The sequence below is a fragment of the Aulostomus chinensis genome, chromosome 7, assembly GCF_037954235.1.
Source record: "Aulostomus chinensis isolate RoL2024-O1b breed Wild chromosome 7, RoL_Achi_v1.0, whole genome shotgun sequence".
In the NCBI taxonomy this organism is placed as follows: Eukaryota; Metazoa; Chordata; class Actinopteri; order Syngnathiformes; family Aulostomidae; genus Aulostomus; species Aulostomus chinensis.
The window spans coordinates 24,327,090-24,346,775 of record NC_141326.1 but is presented as its reverse complement, the minus strand read 5'-3'; the positions used below and the strand labels follow the sequence as shown (position 1 = coordinate 24,346,775).

At 45.2% G+C, this 19,686-nt stretch overlaps 1 protein-coding gene across 2 annotated transcripts in view; it reads left to right on the top strand.

Moving 5' to 3' along the window:
• Positions 1-19,686, top strand: part of plxnb2b (plexin b2b) — a 124,180-nt gene that overhangs the window by 1,291 nt on the left and 103,203 nt on the right. The window contains exon 2 of one of the 2 annotated variants that reach the window (XM_086209473.1): positions 10,628-10,720. The exons of the other annotated variant lie outside the window; for it this stretch is intronic. The gene's annotated coding sequence lies outside the window, so the exon portion shown is untranslated. The remainder of the gene's footprint in view (positions 1-10,627; positions 10,721-19,686) is intronic. 2 annotated transcript variants of the gene reach the window in all.

Sequence of the window (19,686 nt, the reverse complement as noted above, 5' to 3'; positions counted from 1 at the left end):
TTCCCCCCCTTTTTTCCTTCTTCCTCTTTCTTGTCTCTCTTGAAGAGAACAAGAAGCACTATTCATGTCCCTGTTGAATCTCCTGCGCAGTCTGTATCTTTCAGTCCCTGGCGCAGCCCTCAACAGACCACTGTTCAGCCTTGTTGTCTTTCTAAATAGTCCTTTTATTAGCATCCCCTGCCATCTTCCGCCCCTTCAGCGCAGACCTACTGTACAGGATGCTCCCTCTCCTGGGGATTATTTCCTTTTAAATATTATACAAGCAGTCTCACAGTGGGGTGGATTAACGCTAGTTGGCGGCATGTGGAGGCAGGAAAGGCTTGTGCTGCTGCTGCTGCTGGTGGCTGGTGGTGGGAAGGGGGTTAGCACCGGGGGTCAGCCTCCAGTCTCCTCGTGGAGCAGTGATGGTTTTCCAATAAATGCCATCTGCTCACATGGACACGCGCACACACACACACACACACACCCACAAACAATTGAAAACCAAGCTGCACCCTTGTCCTTGCCTTCTTTCCACCATCTCTCCCTGTTTGCCCCACAATGCTTCATTCAGGGTTTATCTCTTCCACTGAATAAATAGAGACACCTTATCTGCGCCGAGGAGAGTGGTGATAAATGTTTTCTCCTGCTGCCCGCAAGGGTGAAAAAGACAAGCGTACCACGCTTCTTCATCATAGATGCTGTTTTTGGTACGAGCCAATAGGAGACAGTTCTCATTCGGGTCATGCTGCTGTAAAACAATCCCAACAGATGAGTGCAAGCTCATACCCTGTTATACAAGAGAAACCGAGAAAATAAACAAAGGAGGCATTTCCATGAGCCCTTTTTTCTGGTAAAAGGCCACTGGTTCTGGAAATGAAAGTTTGTGGTCCTTGAAGCCTATTTTGGGATTCAGTAAAATAGGCTCTGACCAATAGAAAACAGAGGTAGGGAGTTATTGACTGCCGCTCAGCTTCTGGATGATTTGGAGCAGTTTTTTCGGATAGTTTGAGCAAGGGTTTCTCAAACGGTGGGTCGTGGGCCATGAGCGCCCTCTAGTGGGTCGCGAGAGGGTTCCAAGTTGCAGCTCACTTTTTTTTTGGCAGGGATTTTTTTTAAATTTCACATTTCTGCGTAAAGTAGAATATTAATAAATAATAGGATGAAAAGGAGATGTTAGGGTGGCACGTGGTTGTCCCAGGTTATCTGTCATCATTTTCTACAATGACAATAATGGCTTATTCTTTTCCAACTGTATAAAAGGGTAAAATGATTTAAATTTATTTCTATAAAGAGCCACCCTATCAATGTGAAATGCTCTGTTTGGCAAGCTAACAGTGACAGTTGGCACACGGATAAAATCTAAGAACCCGTCTTTTTTTTTTTTTAATTGTACTTACTTCTTTAACTCCAGGGCTTCTGTCTGTGTAAGTGGTGTTGTTGGATTTCATTTATATATTTCAAATCGGTTATTAGACTAGCAGAGAATAGATAAGCCCAGAGGGTTGACATGTGATTCAGTGATGCAGGAGTTTTTTTTTTTTTAGTGTTTTTCATACTTTACAAGAATCAGAAACTACTGGTTGAGAACAGACGGGTTTTGTGTATTTTGTGTACTCTGAACTATGTGAATCAGCAATATCAGGGTAGTTCAACTAAATAATAGACTGTCTACAGCATCAATAACCTAAAGTGTTGTAAAGGGGGGGGGGGGTGGCATCTTATTCCAAGCTTTGGCTAAGGGGAGGACCACCTTGGATTCATCAAATAATTTTGGAACTTATTTCTTTGTACTGGCCCTGGCCTGCAACAAGTATGAATAGTTTGGCAGTAGTTGGTAGTTGACAACCCCTCGGTTTAAACAGTGTTGTCTCCCGTAAATATGCCCTGTTGCAGTATTTTTAAGGTCGGACAAATTTGAACTCTTCCCCAGTTCCTTTTGTTTTGGATTACTGACTTCTGCCGGGTTTGGTTTTTTTTTTCATTTTGAAAATTAAATAAAAAAACAACAACCCATAATCCGTGTAAGCCACGAGCAATCCCACGACTCCTGTCTGCAGCCTACAAACAGGAAAAACAGCACTAATCAAACTAATACACGAGTGGTGCATATATGCATTGGAAGGAGCTCAGTAAAACTACAAGTTCATCTTCTCAGAATTAAAAACAACAGGATGTGACCCAAATCATTGTCATTTCACTCTTACTTTCATGTGGAGGCTTGACTGATAGACGCTCTCTGACTAACCTTTGCTAACTTCTAGGATTGGAATTTTAAACTTCCCATCATAAAATAGGTGTTGTGCACATGAGAAAAACCCCATATGCAATACCTGGTGTACCTTATCTAAAGTACACATAGGCTTCAGTTGAATATGGGCAGATGCGTGAAGGGCGTGTCGTCTTGGCATTAGACAGCGAAAGGATCCGGGGGAATAGAGATTTCCTTCTGATTGGAGATAGGCTCGTCTTTTCATGTCTGAGGATTATCCTATGATGAAGGGACGTCATGCGGAGGTGCATTTCAGATCTTATCTCCCCTGGGTTTTATCGCTGCCACCCTTGCCCTTGGACGTCCTGGCCTTGTCCTTAACTCCCTCTTTACCAGCTCTCCTCTCTTTATCTTGCCCTCTTGGTCCGATGTTGCCGTCGTTTGTACTTAACACACCAAAACCTTAGCCACCCCTTTCCACTCAGCACTTTTGCTCCTCTCCCATGTGGTGTTTGCTAAGAGATACACCCAATATGTAATGGGCCTATGAGGTGTGATCATGCTAATTCTCATTCTTACTCCCCCAGCAGCAGGCTATGAGATTGTGCCCCGGGGGGTGGGGGGTGGGGGTGGGGGGGTAGCAGCTTGGCTTTGCAACACTCACCCTAAGCTTCAACTTCACCGCAATCCAGGGTTTAACCTGTTCTGTCAGCAGGCTTCCAAACCAAGCACTGCAGACCAAACATTATGGTCAAGTTCAGCTCAGCAGGTTGTACTTTTTTAACTCTAAAACAACTTTGACAGCCTCCCAGCCCACACTATCCTTCATCCCGTGTCCACGCGGACCACACAGAGCACTCATCCTTTTCGTGGCTTACTTTCATCTTTGCACCGCTGCCAACTCATGCTGGTTTTCTCGCTGCTGCCCACACACTTTTCTTCTGCCTTTAACCATTGTTAATCTTCCCTTCACTACGCCGAGCTCAGTGAATGAGTAAGAGGAATATGATAAATATTGTAAACATGCTCTCGTAAACGTTTGACATTGGGAGGGAGCTGCCTTAATTGCTCTGTTGAGAGCTTGTGGGCAGGATGCTCTGCACATTTGAGACATTTTAGCATTTTTTTTTCAAGGCAGAAAGAGAGAAGGTCAGTGTGATATGAGTTGCAAGAGAAGTGGGCAGCAATTTCAAAAAGTTATCCAAGAGGGGAAAAAAAAAATCTCTGCTGTTGGGGGGGGGGGGGGGGGGGTAATATTGGGAGCAGCAGTGTTGCCTGTCAGCAGCCTTGAGTTAGCATGGTCGAGGACTGAACGCCAGTGATGGATACACAATACAGACTGTCTCCCTCCCTCCCTCACCCACTCCCATGGCAGCGGAACTGACAGGCTGACACCGACATGTAGTATCTCAGGCTTTTGATGCTACCTGCTCACTGGAGGCATGTCAACCAGCCCACCTACTCAGACCCCTGGCAAAGGTTTCACACCCAGCGGAATATTTATCTCTCTCACACCAAAGGTATCTGAACACTTACAAGCCACGATGAGAGTGAGCGGGTCACTTTGATTCCCTTCCAGAGAAATCTTCGTCAGATGCCGTCTTCTCAACGTTGGTATTGGCAGGAGAAAAGAGACACGCGGGCTAATTTATTTTTTGCTTTGGTAATTGAGTCTGGCACGGATTGCGATCAAAACGATATCCATTTAAATACTTCAGAGGGAAGTTGGTCGTGCCTGCTTCAATCAGTGTAATGTGTCGGTGATGTTTTGTCCAGCACCCCCGCTTTATGATGAAAAAATGATCTCAGACTTAAACGTATTGAGGATGAGTTGACGTTTCATTTTCTGTGCGAAATGAGAGTGCCTGCGCAGGATTTGGCAGCTTCCTGATATCTTTCTCAGAGAGATTTGCGTTAGAAATGGACTTACAGTGTGTAATGAATAATGGAAATTGCGCGTAGCCTTTTATTCCACCTGTAATGCATTTTTGCCAGCACTTTTTGTTCTTGAGTTGCACTGTGCTGAGTGCCATTTAATCCTAGCTGAAGCACCAGAGGGTGCAATTCATTTTCATCCATGTGAGTCATTTCACAGTTAATCCTCAAACTGACCAATTTACTCCAGCCAAGATCATTTTTAATTATCACCTCTGCTTTGCACCTAATATGACATCCAGCTGGTTTATGTTAATATAGTAGTTGCCATTGAGAACTTCTACTTTTTTTTCTCTTTTTTTTTTTGCGCGCATGCACAGTGGATGATTAATAATGAAGTAGTGGTTGGGAGTGTCAGCCAGGACTGGTGGGTGACAGATGCACAAGGTGTCAGTGGCCTGGCAGCAGCTGGATGAAGGTCAGATCAACCTGAGAGAGTAAAAGTGGGGGAGATGAGGAACACATAGAGAGAGGGTCTGTCGATGTGGAACTTGATAGAGGAGGCGAAGCACCGTGTGTTTCTCAGCTGTAATTCAAGTGCAGAAAGCTGCACGCGATGGGTTTGCATGCACAGTTGCGATCAAACTATAGTAACAGTTGGATTTGACTATTTGATTGGACAACTGTCATTGTCTCAGTATATATCAATATATTGATGGAAGTGTGTCCATCTGATGGAAGGTATGGCAAGACTTTTTTTACCAATCGCCTTTTTACATGCAACAAGTTGGCAGGCAGTGTCCCTCTGGTCGAAAATTCCAAGCTGGTCATCCATGTATTTTAGGACATTTTAACTCCTGAAGCTGCAACTGATAACACAAGTTTGTCTCCTTGGCTACCCGGAGTAGCATTTTTGAACCCCAGCACCTGCCATGATGATGCCTCCTTGACCGTGCGCTGTTTGTCTACCAGGGTAAATACTGTAGCGTGCACCTGTGGAACGTGTACAGAACACCTGCACCAGTGCTGCTCAGTTGAAGCATACAGATGCGCCAGCAAACTGACCTTTGAAAAGAAGGCATACCGTACAATTCAAGTTGGACTAACGTGTTTCAGAAGGCCAGTTTTGGTCAGACTAAAACTATTAATCAACTTTTCTTAAAAATGTCAATTAAATATTATAACTGTATGACAGTGAGAAATGGATGGTGCTTTTGAAGTACGCTCCTTCGTGTCTCCACCAGATATGGTCCTGTGTAGACGTCAGCGAGTCGTTGTAAAACGAGTCACAGTCGACCGTTGCAGATCTTTACTTGCCAGGTGTTTGTCCCTGATTCAAGAATTGAAGAGCTGAAATGATATTAGGACAAACAGTCAGCCCATCCATAAGAGGAGCCCTGCTTCTCCCAACATCGTTATTATCAATCCGGAATGATAAATGACGCATTTAAGGCTGTCTGCCATTTTATAATGAAATGATGGTGCGAAAATGGAATCATTTTCTTCGTCAGTATTATACCCTGTTTTTTGTTAAATGAGGTGGATATAGTGGCCTTTCAGTAGCCTATCATCCAAGAGGGACCTATTAAAATCTGTTCCTACAGCATTTGTTAAAGTTACTGAGAATCTAGTTAAATGTCACCGGCTCTGTTACTTATCTGTAAACTGACAGACCGTTTTATTGTGTCAGTAGTCTGGGGCTGCAATAACACCGCCACAGATACTGCTGTAACCTTAGTGATTGACATTTTGAGGTTAGTGCTGGTTGCTAATATTTGAGGTGGATAACTGTTCTTAAGATAAGTTGCCATTTTTTAAAATTTTTTTTATATGTTGCTGATAGATCCCAGTGGGGAAATTAACAGTAGAGCACAACAGCAGCAGCAATACTCAACGGATGAAAAGACGCACAAAAACAAGGAAAATCTGCAGCAAAACAGAGATAAATGGCAAAAATATGTAATAAAACCTAGGAAATAGTTTATGCTCCCATCACGCAAGCAGTTATGTACATCAGGCCATCACCGTTTTGAGCCAGCTTACACGCATCGCCTGTGGAAGTGTTCACCTCTTTGGCTGCGAGGTGATCCACAGCTATGTTAGCTATGCACCGTTAGTCAAATGAGGAAGTTTGCACTGCCATTGTGTTTTATAAGTTTGGATTAACATCTCCTCGCTGATACTTCTCTAGCTTCCTCTATCAGCACAACTGTCTCTCTGTATCCCTTCTTGTGTGCCTGACAGCTTTTTCCTCCCCTTTTTAAAAAAAAAAACAAAACCCCAACAACTTCTTTGTCCTTTCTTGTGCGGTGTTCCTGTAGTCTATGTTGATATTAATCTCGGTGCTACAAACCTGCCTGAGGCCTTGAGCTGTCTTCTGAAATGCAGATCTGTGGAGGTGTCATCATAGCTCTATGTCTGGGGTGTCTGCGCTTGCCCCCCAGCTTTGCTCTCCTATTCACACCGCTGTGATGACATGCATTATTCCTCACTGATTCATCTGGGCAGCCCCTTTGTGGTTTCTCATCTAAACTTTTTCGGCAAGAAAAAAAAAAGGAAGTTGTAGATGTTTTATGCTGGTGTCTGCAAATCCCACAGACACAGCATCTGTGTTTTATTTATTTTTTGCACTCTCCGCTCATCTTGCCTGATGTTTTTACACTTAGTCAGACATGTGATGGTCATGCAGATGCGCTTTTTGCAGGGGATTATTTTTGTCCTGTGACTTCTTACTGTTCCTGTTTTTCACAGATCTGTGTTGCTCCACATTGGGTTTTCTTTACTTAAGCAAATGACAGGCCTAGGAGAAACAACATCAGCCACATGCCCCCGTAAAGAACGCCTAAATATTTACAAGCCCTCCTAACACATGCTAGTCTGCCACTCAGCCTCCCATTTATTCAACCTCGAAGTCTTTAAACTCAGCCCTGTGGTCGCTTCCCTCTGCTGCAGCAATGTCTCTTCTACGTCCTGTCTGAGCTCCCCTTACGTCATCGATCCCTCCGTGGTGCTGGGGCTCTTTTAATTCCAGTCATTAGCTGGCGTACAGCTGCTGGTGGGGTTGGAGAGCTTTACTCCCAAGTCCTTGTCTCGTTCCCCGTCTCCCCACACAGCAAACAGGAACGCTGCCTACTGCTCTGTTCTGTAGAAACAAGCTGCAGTTACAATATTTACAGAAAACACACTGCCAAATTGAATTCCCTCATCACACTAGTGTCCCAAGGAGACATTTTCCTCCTAACCTCATCCTCTTTCAATTGTTTATTGCAGGAGAAGTGTGCAGCTGCCCAAAAACCAATTGAAGCAAAGTGGAGAGCAAGAGGCCATGTTAGTGCGGTGTTGCTTGTTTATTGGTGGACTGGTGGCACAGTCAGAATAGTCATTTATCCACCTCTCTAGACCTCCTTTTAAGATGAGTTGTATTCCCTGCCGCTGCTTGACAGTCCTTCCTCCCCTTCCTCCTCCTCCTCCTCCTCCTCGTGTCCTTGCAAGTTTTTATTTTTAACCAGGTTCTGTTCCGTTTCACTTCCAGTGCCTGTTTTGGTCTGCCTCTAGGATGCCATCACACAGTCCTCTGGGTCTGTTGTTTAATTAGTCATATGGAGTTTGTCTTCTCTTTGGGTAGTGGAAAAAATGAACTCGCATGTTGGTCCCACTTGGTCCTTATGTGTCTCTGCACCTTCTGAGTTGAAAACAAAACATTATCCCCCTCGAGGAGCCCGCTAAAACCCCACATCTGCTCTGCACAGAAGATGTAAACAAAACAAGTCCTAATCACCAAAATCCAGTGAGACTTTTTAAATATGTTTTATTTACACTTGATAAAGTGTCTTTAAAAAAAAAAAAAAAAATCAGACACAGTGGGATTAATGTGACTCGGTATTTGATCACACCTCACAGTCCTGAGCAGTGTGTAGGAAATATTGATGTTGTGACAACGGTAGAGCCACAGCATGTGACCTTTTAATCTGTGACTGTGTTTTTATCTCATGACTTAGCATTTGAGAAGCCACTGATGGTGATGTGTCCTTATGTTGCTCGAGCTCAGGGCAGCGTGACCTGGCTACAGATCTTTTAAGAACTAGGTTAAGCCTTGGAAAAATTGAAGAGCTGCGAATAACCTTCTTTCACACAGTCCAGTCGCTGATGCTGTGGGTCACCACTGAAAAGAAAAAGAGTTTCCTCCTCCGTTTCTGGGTAAATTGGAGTTTTTAGGTGCCAGAATACAGCTGTACCTTTTTGTCTAATGGCATTCGCCTCATGTTGGCTAATGGTGCTGTTACTAACAAACGCTGAGCTAAGGGGGACCTTTACAGCAGGAAGACCCCCCGTGAGGCTCCGACGAATTCAAGTACCATCTTCTCTCTCCCCATTGGTGGTATCAAGAGCTGTGGATTGTGCTGTTGCCTAAGTAGCAATGAAAAAGACACTCAGTGTGGGAGCAGTGAAAGCCCTCTCAGCGCAGCGAGGGTGAGGCCTTCCCTCTGTATGTATCATCCCAGCCAGTTTGATTGATTTCATGTTTGCTTTGTCTTGTCCAAGTGCAAGCTCACACTGCCCACTCCGCTCCCAGGAAAGAAAAAAAAAAAATCAGACTTCGACCAGCGCTGCTCGCTTCCATTGGACTTTCCCAGCCAGAAAGCTAGCCACACACACACACACACACACACACACACACGCATACACAAATATATACATGTACAGTGTCCACTGTTTCTGCCTGAGTGAGCTGGACAGTCCGAGCATGGATCCATGAATTCCTCATAACACAGTCTGCTGGCTGATCAATAATTCAATCCTATCTGTGAGCAAGCAAGTCCAGATCTAATCTCACCTGCTCCTCCCTCAGACTGCTCTTAACAAGCCGGGTGTTGTGCGCCCCAGCCGGGCTCCTCTCTGTCAGAGACTGTGTGTATGTGTGCGTGTGCATGTGTGTGTGCACCCGCGCCCTTGTGTCGGCTGATTAGTTGGCTTTAGTTAGTTCCCCGGCAGCGCCTGGTCTAGTCCATTGTATTCACTTCCCCTGTGCATGTGTGTACATGCATCAGAGTCCTTGGCTAGTGTGGATTACAGGGTGTTCATTATTTCGATTGTGTACTTCTTTGCGTCCACAGGATTGTGTGTGTGTGTGTGTGTGTGTGTGTGAGAGAGAGAGAGAGAGAGAGAGAGAGAGAGAGAGCTTATGCATGATCTGTCTCTCCCTCCAGGCAGCTTGACAAATCAAAAGCATGGATCTCATTAAAAGGTATAGAGCCTGTGGAGAGGTCAGCAGCTAAGTTCTCTGATCAGTGGGCTCCGGCAGGCTTGTTGGGGGGGCTGTGTTTGCTAGTGACGAGGAGAGGGTCCCTTTATCAACATGCCTCTCATCCTTCTCAAGTCCACACCTGGGGTGGGTGGCCGCATGCCTCACACTCCTTTCCCACCGTGGTTCTCAGTCCCACCTGATGGGGTCAAGGACAACACACACAAGGGCATGAGTTTACCTCGAGTGCTGCTCTCTTTATCCTTCCTACTTTCTATCCCCGCCTAATGGGCTGCCCATTTCCAGATCTGTTCTTGTCCCTCTTGGAGTGTTTTATCAAAGGCCACATTCAGTTTCCATCCCAGTGACAGCCTCTCTCACTGCATATCAAGCCACACCAATAGCCAGACGAGCAGCTCTCTGGGTCGTTAGTAACTCGTTCCAGGGCTCGGGCTCCTATCAAAGCCAGCGAGCATGAACCATGGATGACTTTCAGCCAAGGGCAAAGTGTGGTGTGTGACTGTGAGTTAGAGAGACAGGGTGCTTCTGAAGGTTGCCTGACTTTGGACGTTTTCTCCCTTTCCTCTGAATAGTCTTTCTCTCGATTCCCGCCGTCTCATCCCCTGTGTGCCTCTCAGTTTAATGCCCTTCTAGATAAAAAAGCGGCAGTAAACTTCCTCTTTGTTTCTCTCTCCCCTTTCCTCGCTGATAACCACGCTATCTAAAAGTAAGCCCTGGCAGTGCTCCCTGTCTATTCACTCCCTCTCTACCCCTCAACTCCCCTTCCCCGTTCTTAGTGTGTTAGGGTGCATTGTATGCAATCAGTACATGTGGAGAGTGTGCGTGTTTTTTGTTTTTTTTATAGCCACCAGAGGAATAGGTAGTGTTACAGATTGGAGGAACTGGCTCGTATCTGCTGACTGTCACTTCCATTAAGCGTGTTGTCCTCAGCCACTTCCACTATGCGCCTTGACCCAGCTTTCTGTGAGCCAAGGTCCTCTTTTGTTTGGTGTCCTATCAAATCCACAAGCGCTTTAGTCAACAGATATGTAGTAAACTTCTTATTCTTAAAGACATCTATTCATCTAAAGTTTTGTAATTCTTCACCCCAAGAGTCAAGACGGATGAAATCACAATGGTCCACCAGCTGCTATAGAGCTCCCTCTTCCTCCCTCCCTTCCCAGTCAATTAATAAAGCTTGACATTTAATGGCGAATAAACAAATAAAAGTGCTTGGTTTGGGGATTGTCTACTATGCAAAACACTTTTCCATTTTTGTGTTTGTTTACATATCATTGGACGTCCTGAACCCCGGACAGCGCGCTGCCAAAAACGGAGGCCTCAAAGGAATTGGGTTTAATGCTGTGGATGTGCCTTTTCTAAAGGGCAGTGCTGCGCCTCTGGTTGTCGAGGTCTGTTTAGCAGAATAATCAGTGCTTTAATTAACAAAATTGGGTTCAGAATATCAATTATAGTTTTCCTTTATCTGCAGTCATGTCACACAAAGAAACCATTATGACTAATTGTGACTTGGAATTGTCTCTTGTGGGTGATAATTAGTTACTTTTTTCTTTATAAATCATACTTTTTCTGTATTTAACCTCCCTTCCCGCCCTTCTCTCTCATTTGTGATTTCTTCTTTTTCTATTATTTGTACTATTGCATGTGTGTTCCTCCTCCTCGGAGAGGGACCCGTCCTCTTTCTGAGGTTCCTCACATATTCATGTCTCAGTACTCGTAACAGCCGTGAAGCTGTTCAGATTTGGCTCCTTCGCTGGGACTGGAGCATGAAGAGAGAGCTTTTGGTGGTCGAAGGTCAAACTCACTGTCACCTGATTTAGTTGCTACACGACAGGAACACACTGATGGAATTTCCTCAAACACAGCACAGACTGATTGTCTCACTCACCCCTGCCACGACTCAAGAACTCGCATGCAAAAAAATTCTGACAAAGTTTCACAAAAATATCGAAGTGATAACATCTTACATCCAAAAGTTCAAAGGTCAGCTTCAGAGTTGATGAGAAAATGCTCTGGAAAAACACTTTCCTGGCCATATATAGTGGGTCGAGGCAAAGATTTTCCCTGGTCAGAGTATTTTTGGGCTTAGTTTTTCCTCACTCTGAAAGTGGCTCTAAGAACTGATTATGCTGTACCTTGTAAAAATTGAAGCCCCTTGAACTGTGATTTTCTGCAATATGAATAATAATTAAATCTGGCTTTTTTATACTAATAAGTCACCTTCACTCCTCTTTCCCTCAGTCATGAAACCTCCAGTCAATCTTTGCTCTGTAAATGGGAGTGTGTGTTTGTTCTAAGAGACCCTCTAGGGCCTGCACCAAGATTTTCTCATCCCAGTCCAGACACGCTTCTTGTTCTGGTATGACAAACATCTCGTCTGCACTTGCTCAAACTAGAGCTGAGCCTTGATCACCTCCATGCACACATACCTCAGTCACACTCTTATACACATTCAGCCTAAACTTTAGTTCTCTCGTTGAACATTTTGACACAAACACACTCGACTCCCCTGGCGAATCTCAGAATAACAGGCTCTGGGGTTTGTCTTCTTCGCCGGCTGGGTTGGGGGGGGGGGGGTAATGACATGGTTGTGGACCTCACTGTGGTCCCTGTGAAACAACAGAGCTGCTTCACAACCGCACCTTTGTGTTTGTTTGTGCAGGGTGATGGAGTGTGTGTTGTCATCTGGAGGTGTGCCATCATACTCTCATCACCTCCAAGAGTAGGAAATTAATGTCTTCTCTATTTCGTTGCCTCTCGAAATAGTCCTTTTTTTAAAAAAATTTTCAGTACTTCTCCATGTTTGGAAATAATTTGTCCTGCTTGACTGTCTCTGAGACATGACCACAGTTTGGTTCTCCGCCAGTTACTGCAGTCTTGTTTGCATGTTCTGTTTGGTCCATCCAGAGCGGGGAAAGGGTGCAGAGGAACCAATTACTTTTGTGCAAAGTATGTGTAGCGTGGTGGTACTGGCACTGGCTGTGATGGTTTTTTAATGGGCTGAGCCACAGCCACAGATGTGAATGCTCGTTGGTTTTGGTGATTGCTGTGGTCAGTAGGACCGAGTCCACTTGAATCTGTGACTGCTCGTGAAGATCAAGCACCACTCACAGGCAGATGGTGTCCCATTAGTGTTTTAAATCACAAATTTGACCCCTGGATTTATCATTGAAATGAGAGTCAATATGTCTCGCAAAACCCATAACATAATAAAAGGCCTGTTTTCATTCTGCGTCTCTTAGTGTCGGGGTTAACTGCCGGTTGCTCACAGGCTTTGTTTGCTAGTTATATCCAGGCCCTCATTTGGAAAAGAGAATTAAATAAGCCAGAGTTTTCATTTCCCTCACTCATAATTGATGTCCTTGTTGTTTGCTCATTCTTGGTGGGTGTTGAAAGCTAAGAGTCATTCCTTTTAAAAGTAGTCTCAGGATGTTATCGGCTGACTAATGAAAGTGTCCTTTCTTCCTGTCTGCATCTGACTGGGGGCTAAACAGTAAATGTTATGGCTAAGGCCATTAGCTAGATCATTTTCCAGTCATACTGCTGCCTCTTCTTGATAGCTTAAGTGTTTTCTGCCTTTTATTAACCATACTGTCATATGCTCTTTTTGCAAGGATGCACAATGATGTAGATGTACAGCGGTACATTGGAATTATTTCCACCAGCATGCATTGAATCACAAGTTGACCAGCTACAAATTGGGACGTGAATGTGAACATGTTGGCGCACAAGTCTCCCCTTGGTTCTGTGGTTTTTCCTGTTTGATTGTAAATATCAATGGTTAGTGTGTCTATGAAACAGGGATGAGTATTTATGAAACATGTAGGGCTGATACAAAATGTCTCCATATTTTTGAGCTCCAAGAGTATATTTCTACATTCTAGGTATCATGTCCATCCATCCATCCATCCATCTTCTACTGCTTATCCTGTTAAGGGTTGCGGAGGGGCTGGAGCCTATCCCAGCAGCTTTTGCGTGAGAGGCGGGGTTTATCCTGGACGGGTCACCAGTCCATCACAGGGTCAACACATAGAGACAGACAACCATTCACACTCACAGTCACACCTACGGTCAATTTAGAGTATCAATCAGCCTCGTCCCCTCTTGATGTCTTTGGACTGTGGGAGGAAGCTGGAGTACCGGAGAGAACCCACACAGGAACAGGGAGAACATGGAGACTCCACACAGAAAGACCCTGTGCTCCAGCCTGGAACCTTCTTGCTGTGAGGCAACAGTGCTGACCACTGCACCACTGTGCCGCCTAGGTATTAAGTCCATGTCTGGAAATACACGGGGTTCGACTAACACCTGGAAAACAAGTCAGCAGACATCTACGTAACGAAACCCGTGTTTTTAATCTTTCTGTGAGTTAGCGTCAGTGGCCTTATCTAGTCCCAGTTGAGTCAGCGAGCTGCCTTGAGCGGCGTTTTTGAAACGGAATAAATACCAAACGCATAAATTCAAATCTGCTAGTTAATTCAGCCTCGTAGTAATTTGACATCTGCTGAAAAAAGCTGTATTTTTTTCAGCGCACAGATTTTCTTCACATAAGTTTTTGAGTTCCTGGCTGCATGTCTCTTTGTGATTGAATTGACTGACTTTGTGAATGCGATATGATTTGTGATATTTGACTTGTGTTCTTACATTGGTAGAATATGGTGTGTTAACAGGGCGTCTCTGCTGCACCACAATATTTCGTGTACATTGTATTTAAACACGCAGTAAACAAACAATTATTACATCCTCATGCAATTTGAAAATTGCAGGAGGCAATACAATTAGCAATTACCTTTGATGCATTGCGCAGCAACAACAATGATATAACTGACTGAAGTAAAAAAAAATTCTGTGGCAAAAATTAACCATTGGATAAGAAAAGAAACGAATCTAAAAAACTCAAAGTCAGCATTTGTCAACTTTTGTGCATTTCTGAATTGCATCATCAAACTGACATTCAAGACTTTTACGACATCATGAAGTTGTGGCTATTTGTGCTACATGTGGCTACATACTGGCTGCTGTTGTGTTGACGTGGTATCTTTAAACACAAAATAACAGCAGGATGACCATAAAGGTCCCCCAGTTAACATATTCTGTAAGGCAAATATTATAGTATATATTATAGCAAATATTATACTTATAGTTTTCTTTGTCCTTCACCTGCTAGAACCAATGTGTAATAAAAGATTGCGAAATAATGGAGCTAAAGAGACAAGAATACAGTGACTGCAGTGATAGAAATCTGCCAAACAGACATATCAAATTCTATATACACAGACAATGGATGTAAATGTCTGAGTGAGCAGAGTGGATTGGGGGATGGGGCAGATTGAAGCCTTCTATAAGATGAGGTGGTGGTATGGGGCTGGCCCAGAGACACTGTCACGTTGGCTCGTCTGATGACCTGAGGACAAAAGCTCTGTGTAGGCGTCCGACAATTCACACCTCTGTGCCTCTGCCAGAGTCTATACTTGACAACCCGGTACAGAAAGCGAAAGTCCACATTTTTAGTTCGATGTACTTGAAAAAACACAGTTTTCATTACAAACGCATTTTTCATTTGCCTCATGAATACCAGCAGTTTATCGCTTATCGCGATCTTGCAGAAATAGATGCTGTTCTCCGTGTCGCCTCCACACTGGAGCGACATGCGTGAGACTCTGGAGCGACATGCGTGAGACGCTGAAGAAGCCAGATGAACACAATAGTTTTGAGTTAGAAGGGTGCACCCTGAGCTCGATGTGGACTATCGAAGAGGTGATTTGTATTCGGGCTGCCTTTAGTCCCCTACCCTGTTTGCACTCGACAGGCTGCTGTTATCAGAGGGCCTGAATGAAACAGCTGCCTCGCACTCTTCACCATGAGTCCTTCTGCGCCTTTGAAAATGTCATGTTCTGCCCGTTGTGTCAGACACAGAACTCACTAATGGCTCCTGGCTCCGATCCAACATTTGTCCAGCATTCCTTCCTTTGGTTGCATCAGGCCCGCTTCAGGACACTCACCTGGATCCTGCCAGCCAGCAGTGGAAACAGTTTTTACACGGCGGATGAGGCATTTGAAGGATAAATCCTACTCCGTGGACGACGGAAAGGCGAGCACCTGCCACCACTAATATTCAGTGACGTGGCAGGTTTCAGCAAAGCCCAGTGGGTAAGCCACACCGGATTTTCAGTTCACAAACTGGCCTAGTCACATTAAAATAGCATTTCCTACTCTTTTGGCTCTGCCCTTTCCCTGCCCTTGACTTGGCGAGCTGCTCTTCAAATCAAGTACAGGTACAGACTTGTTATGCCCGCGTAGCCACCGGCAGCAAACCTATGACCATCACCCTTATCTGTGATGTCACTTGCTTTCTCTCCTGTCCATGCTTGTCTGAGCCAGGTCATAAGCCAACCCCCCCCTCCAGATCTGTCTGTGTATGCTGTAATGCAGCCTAAGCCTTTTGTTGAGAAGGGCATTAGCCTACATTTGTGGGCTAGGGTGCTTTGTCATCTAGACCTGGGAATGGCTGCTCCAGATGGGTGATTAGTCACTACAGTATGTGTCTTTGAGAGCTGCTGGTGTGTATGTGTGTGACCTAGGATCCCCGTGATTACAAGGACCTGAGACTGACAGCCTAAATGAAGATAAAACGCCAGCGCCTGCTTGTATCGCTTCATGTTATACGTGTGGTTCTTTGTGTTTATCATCTAATAGCCATCACCCTCCTTGCACTCACATCCTGAACGCAATAGCATCTCAAGCTCCAGCTTCCATCAGCAATGTGGAGTGCTGTTCTCATGACCGTAGGCTGCTGTAATGATAGTGGTAGGAAAAAAAAAAAAAGACCAAAAAACCCCAGCTGTTTGCTCACAGAGTATGAGAATGAAATGTGGAGTGGAGGAGGAAGGAGAGGATGAAAGCGTCACCAGCCGTTATTGTATAGCTGCAGTCTCATGCACTTATACGGAGCAAACCTAACAATGGCAAGAACACGTGCACCATGAAAGATTAATTGGTTGCTGTTAGCTCCGACGCTCATCATCACCTGCAGGAGAGAAGGTAGGGAATACAGAAGAGAGACGTGTTGCCCGGTATCGGTGTGGATAATAAGGCACCAGGGGGTTAAGGCGTTTTTCTCTCTCTCTCTCTCTCTCTTTTCCTCTCTCTGCTGGCAGCCAAAGTTTCTGAAGTCAAGCAGAGTAAAGTTAGAAATTGAGGCTGTGATGCGTTTGTTTTGTGTTCACCTGGTCTAGTTAGCTCAGTGACGGCTCATCAGCTGGCACTGATTGCATTGTGGACATGGTTAGCAGCCCATTTAGGGAGTTGGTGTGTGTGTGATTGTGTGTGAGTGAGGATGAATACAAGTGAAGTGTGCAAAATGTGTGTGTGTGTGTGTGGGGGGGGGGGGTACACTACTGTCCAGACACATCTGCCTGTCTTTAATTAGTTTTGCCTGGCACAGGGACCAGCCAGTCTCATTGGTATTTAATAACATCCTAGACAGTTGGAATTCATCAGTGCCTGAATACAGTGGAAGGATCTCGCATTCATTTGACCAAAAATAATTTTAAAGTCATTATGCTCTTTTTTTATTTTCTGAAGTGAGTTGCAGTGAAGCTCCTGTTGCTCCTGAGTGCTTGTTAAAACACCAATCTTGGCTCTCTTTCAGTCCTCCTCTTCCCTTTCTTCTCACTTTCCCCATCATTCATTATATTGATATGTTGTGTGCCTGACCCAAATATCCAGGCCCTTATCTGCTTCAGGGGCTCTTCCTCTTCCCTGTGCCCCCCAAACTCTTTCTGATCAGACCCATCGTAGTGTCCCAGGCAGGGAGACAGAGGCCATGTTTTGTTGTCTCTCTCAGAATCAGTAAGTAGTCCTCAGTAGCAAACCAACCCACTCTAAATTCCACCCCTCTGCTCTCTTCTGCCTGCAGTGGTTTCTAATCAGGGTGAGAGATTTTTGCTGATGAACCAATATGAGCTGACAGACCACCCCCCCAACCACCACCCCCACCCCCTCCCTCTCTCCTCCCACTGCTTCCCTGGACCCATCCTTTCCCACTTCTTCCTCACCATCCTTTCACATCTGTGGATGTTACCTGACTAGACTCATTTGTCAACCCCCTCTCCAACGCTTCTCTTTCCGTCTGTTTGCCCCAGCCACCTGATCCCTCCCTCCTGTTGTTCCACCAGTGCCAGCGGACTGGAGGATGCTTGTGTGTGTGTGTGTGTGTGTGGTGGATGGTGTGTGTGTGTGTGTGTGTGAGGGGTGGGGCGTGGAGTCTGAGGAGACAGAAACTAAACGGAGCAGAGCCGAGGTGCATGCAGGTGCAGCTCCCCTTGTTGCCCGAGGGATAACTGTCAAAGTCTCTTCATCCTGGCCCTCTATGTTCATGCCGTCCCTGATGTGGCCTTTATATGTCTCACTCTAGTCCTAAGTCAGGTCTGTCTAAGCACTCTGTCAGGACAGGTTGGCCACAAGAGGCATAGCACCCACAGGGAGCCTCCCTCCGGCTGTTGCTCCAGCTGTTGCTCTTCATCAGTTTAACTACTATGCCTTTGCATCATCTGGTTATTGTTTTTGTTATTACTTCTGACTTACAACAAGGATTATTTCTCCATACGGGGTAATAAAGATTTCTACTGCTACTGTAATATACATGCCAAAAGGGCCTGAAAAAGATGGTTAAAAATTCAAGAGCAGGAGCTGCAGCTAATGTTGCCCCTGAGCTCCAGAATGAATGCAAATGGACTTTCTTAAAAGTGAGCCAAGCTCTCTGCGTGCCCAGCGCACCGCCTCATACCCCCATATTAAACATCTATTGCAACTTTTGTCTGAGTGTTTCCTCTGTCAACTCTCTGGTTGCGAATGCTTTGATTTTTTTTCGGGCAGACGTGACCAGATGAAATAGAGTTGGTCTGGTCAGTGCGGACGGGTGGCTCCCGGCCATCATCACGTTTGTGTTTCCCATTGCCGCCAGCAGCCCTCTCCATTTTTGTTCTCTCCCCCTCCCTTTGTTTGCCTCACATTTCTGCTCAGTATCTGGCCAACGATTGATAAGACCCAATCCCTGACAATGCTTGGCACACAGCGCAGGATCGGTGATGATGGCGCTTAGGCATTGTAGCCCATGTGTGTCTGTTTAGGCTTTAGGAAGGAGATGGGATGCAACTCACAACATTGTTTGTCTACCTTTCCACTTCCAGATGGCGCTCAGCAGAAAGAATGTGCTTCTTGACACACTCTCACTCTCTCGCTCTCTTTCTCTCTCTATTTCCTCACTCCTTTCTCTCCACCGCCTCCTCCCCTACATCTCTCCTGTGGCTCTATCCGGTGTATGGACTTGGTTTCAAGTCCAGAACATGAAGCATGAGGTGAGGGGGATGGCGTTGAGAGTGCCAAGAAGGCAGACTGAGACTTGAGAGGGAGCCCTGGAATGTCAGATGGTAGTTTTAGTGTATATCCGAGTGTGTGTAGACTTAGTGTTAGAACATATGTCCTAGTGATTGTACTTCTTAGACACTTTCCCTCTCTCATGAATATTTGTGAATCACAATGCGCTCGTACTGAAAAACATTTGAAACACTTTTTTTTTTTTTAGGTCATTGAATCATAAAAATTTCATCTCTGGTAACAATGGAGTCCGCCGGCCCCGCTCCTCTCGGCCGTCTGGATTGATGGACGGTCAATTCCAGCAGCGGGAGATAATCACAGCATGTCAGCCTCCACCGATCCAAAGTCTTATCTGTGTCTGCCCACTGCCAGCATGCCACAAATGACCACAGGGACACAAATTTCTTTTTATTGTTCGGAAGCACCGCGGGGAGGGAATGAGTATGTGCGTACTGAGCTTTGCAGGCTTGTGCGACTATACCCTCTGCAGGTACACATTCACCTTAAGTGCACCATCACCACAGGGGCACTTTGACAAATTTCCTCTCCCCATTTGCGACTACTGCCTTTTTAGTAGGCTTAATACTCCAGGTCTGAGGTGTCTGGCGATAATCAGAAACCTCTACTGTTACTATTCACCGGTATTAAGTGGGATTCTGTATTGTCCCATGGAGCTTTTCAGATGGCTTTTATTTTGGTCCTGTTTCCTTCAACATCAAGTGTAGCATTTCTTTTTCCTAATTTTTCGTGCAACAATGGACTTTGGTGAATCTCCCTTGTTTCTTGCATTTGGCCTTTTGGAGTGGATATTTTTCCCAGTGTGAGCTGCGCTAATTGTGCCCTAATGGCAAGCTGTTATAGTACAGAGTGATAAAAAGCAGTTGGTTGGTATGGCTTGTTTCCTTTTCCATGCGGGCTGATTACTCTGTCTAGTTAATGCACCCTCCTCTGATACAAATGGAGGGTGGTTATTGCATCA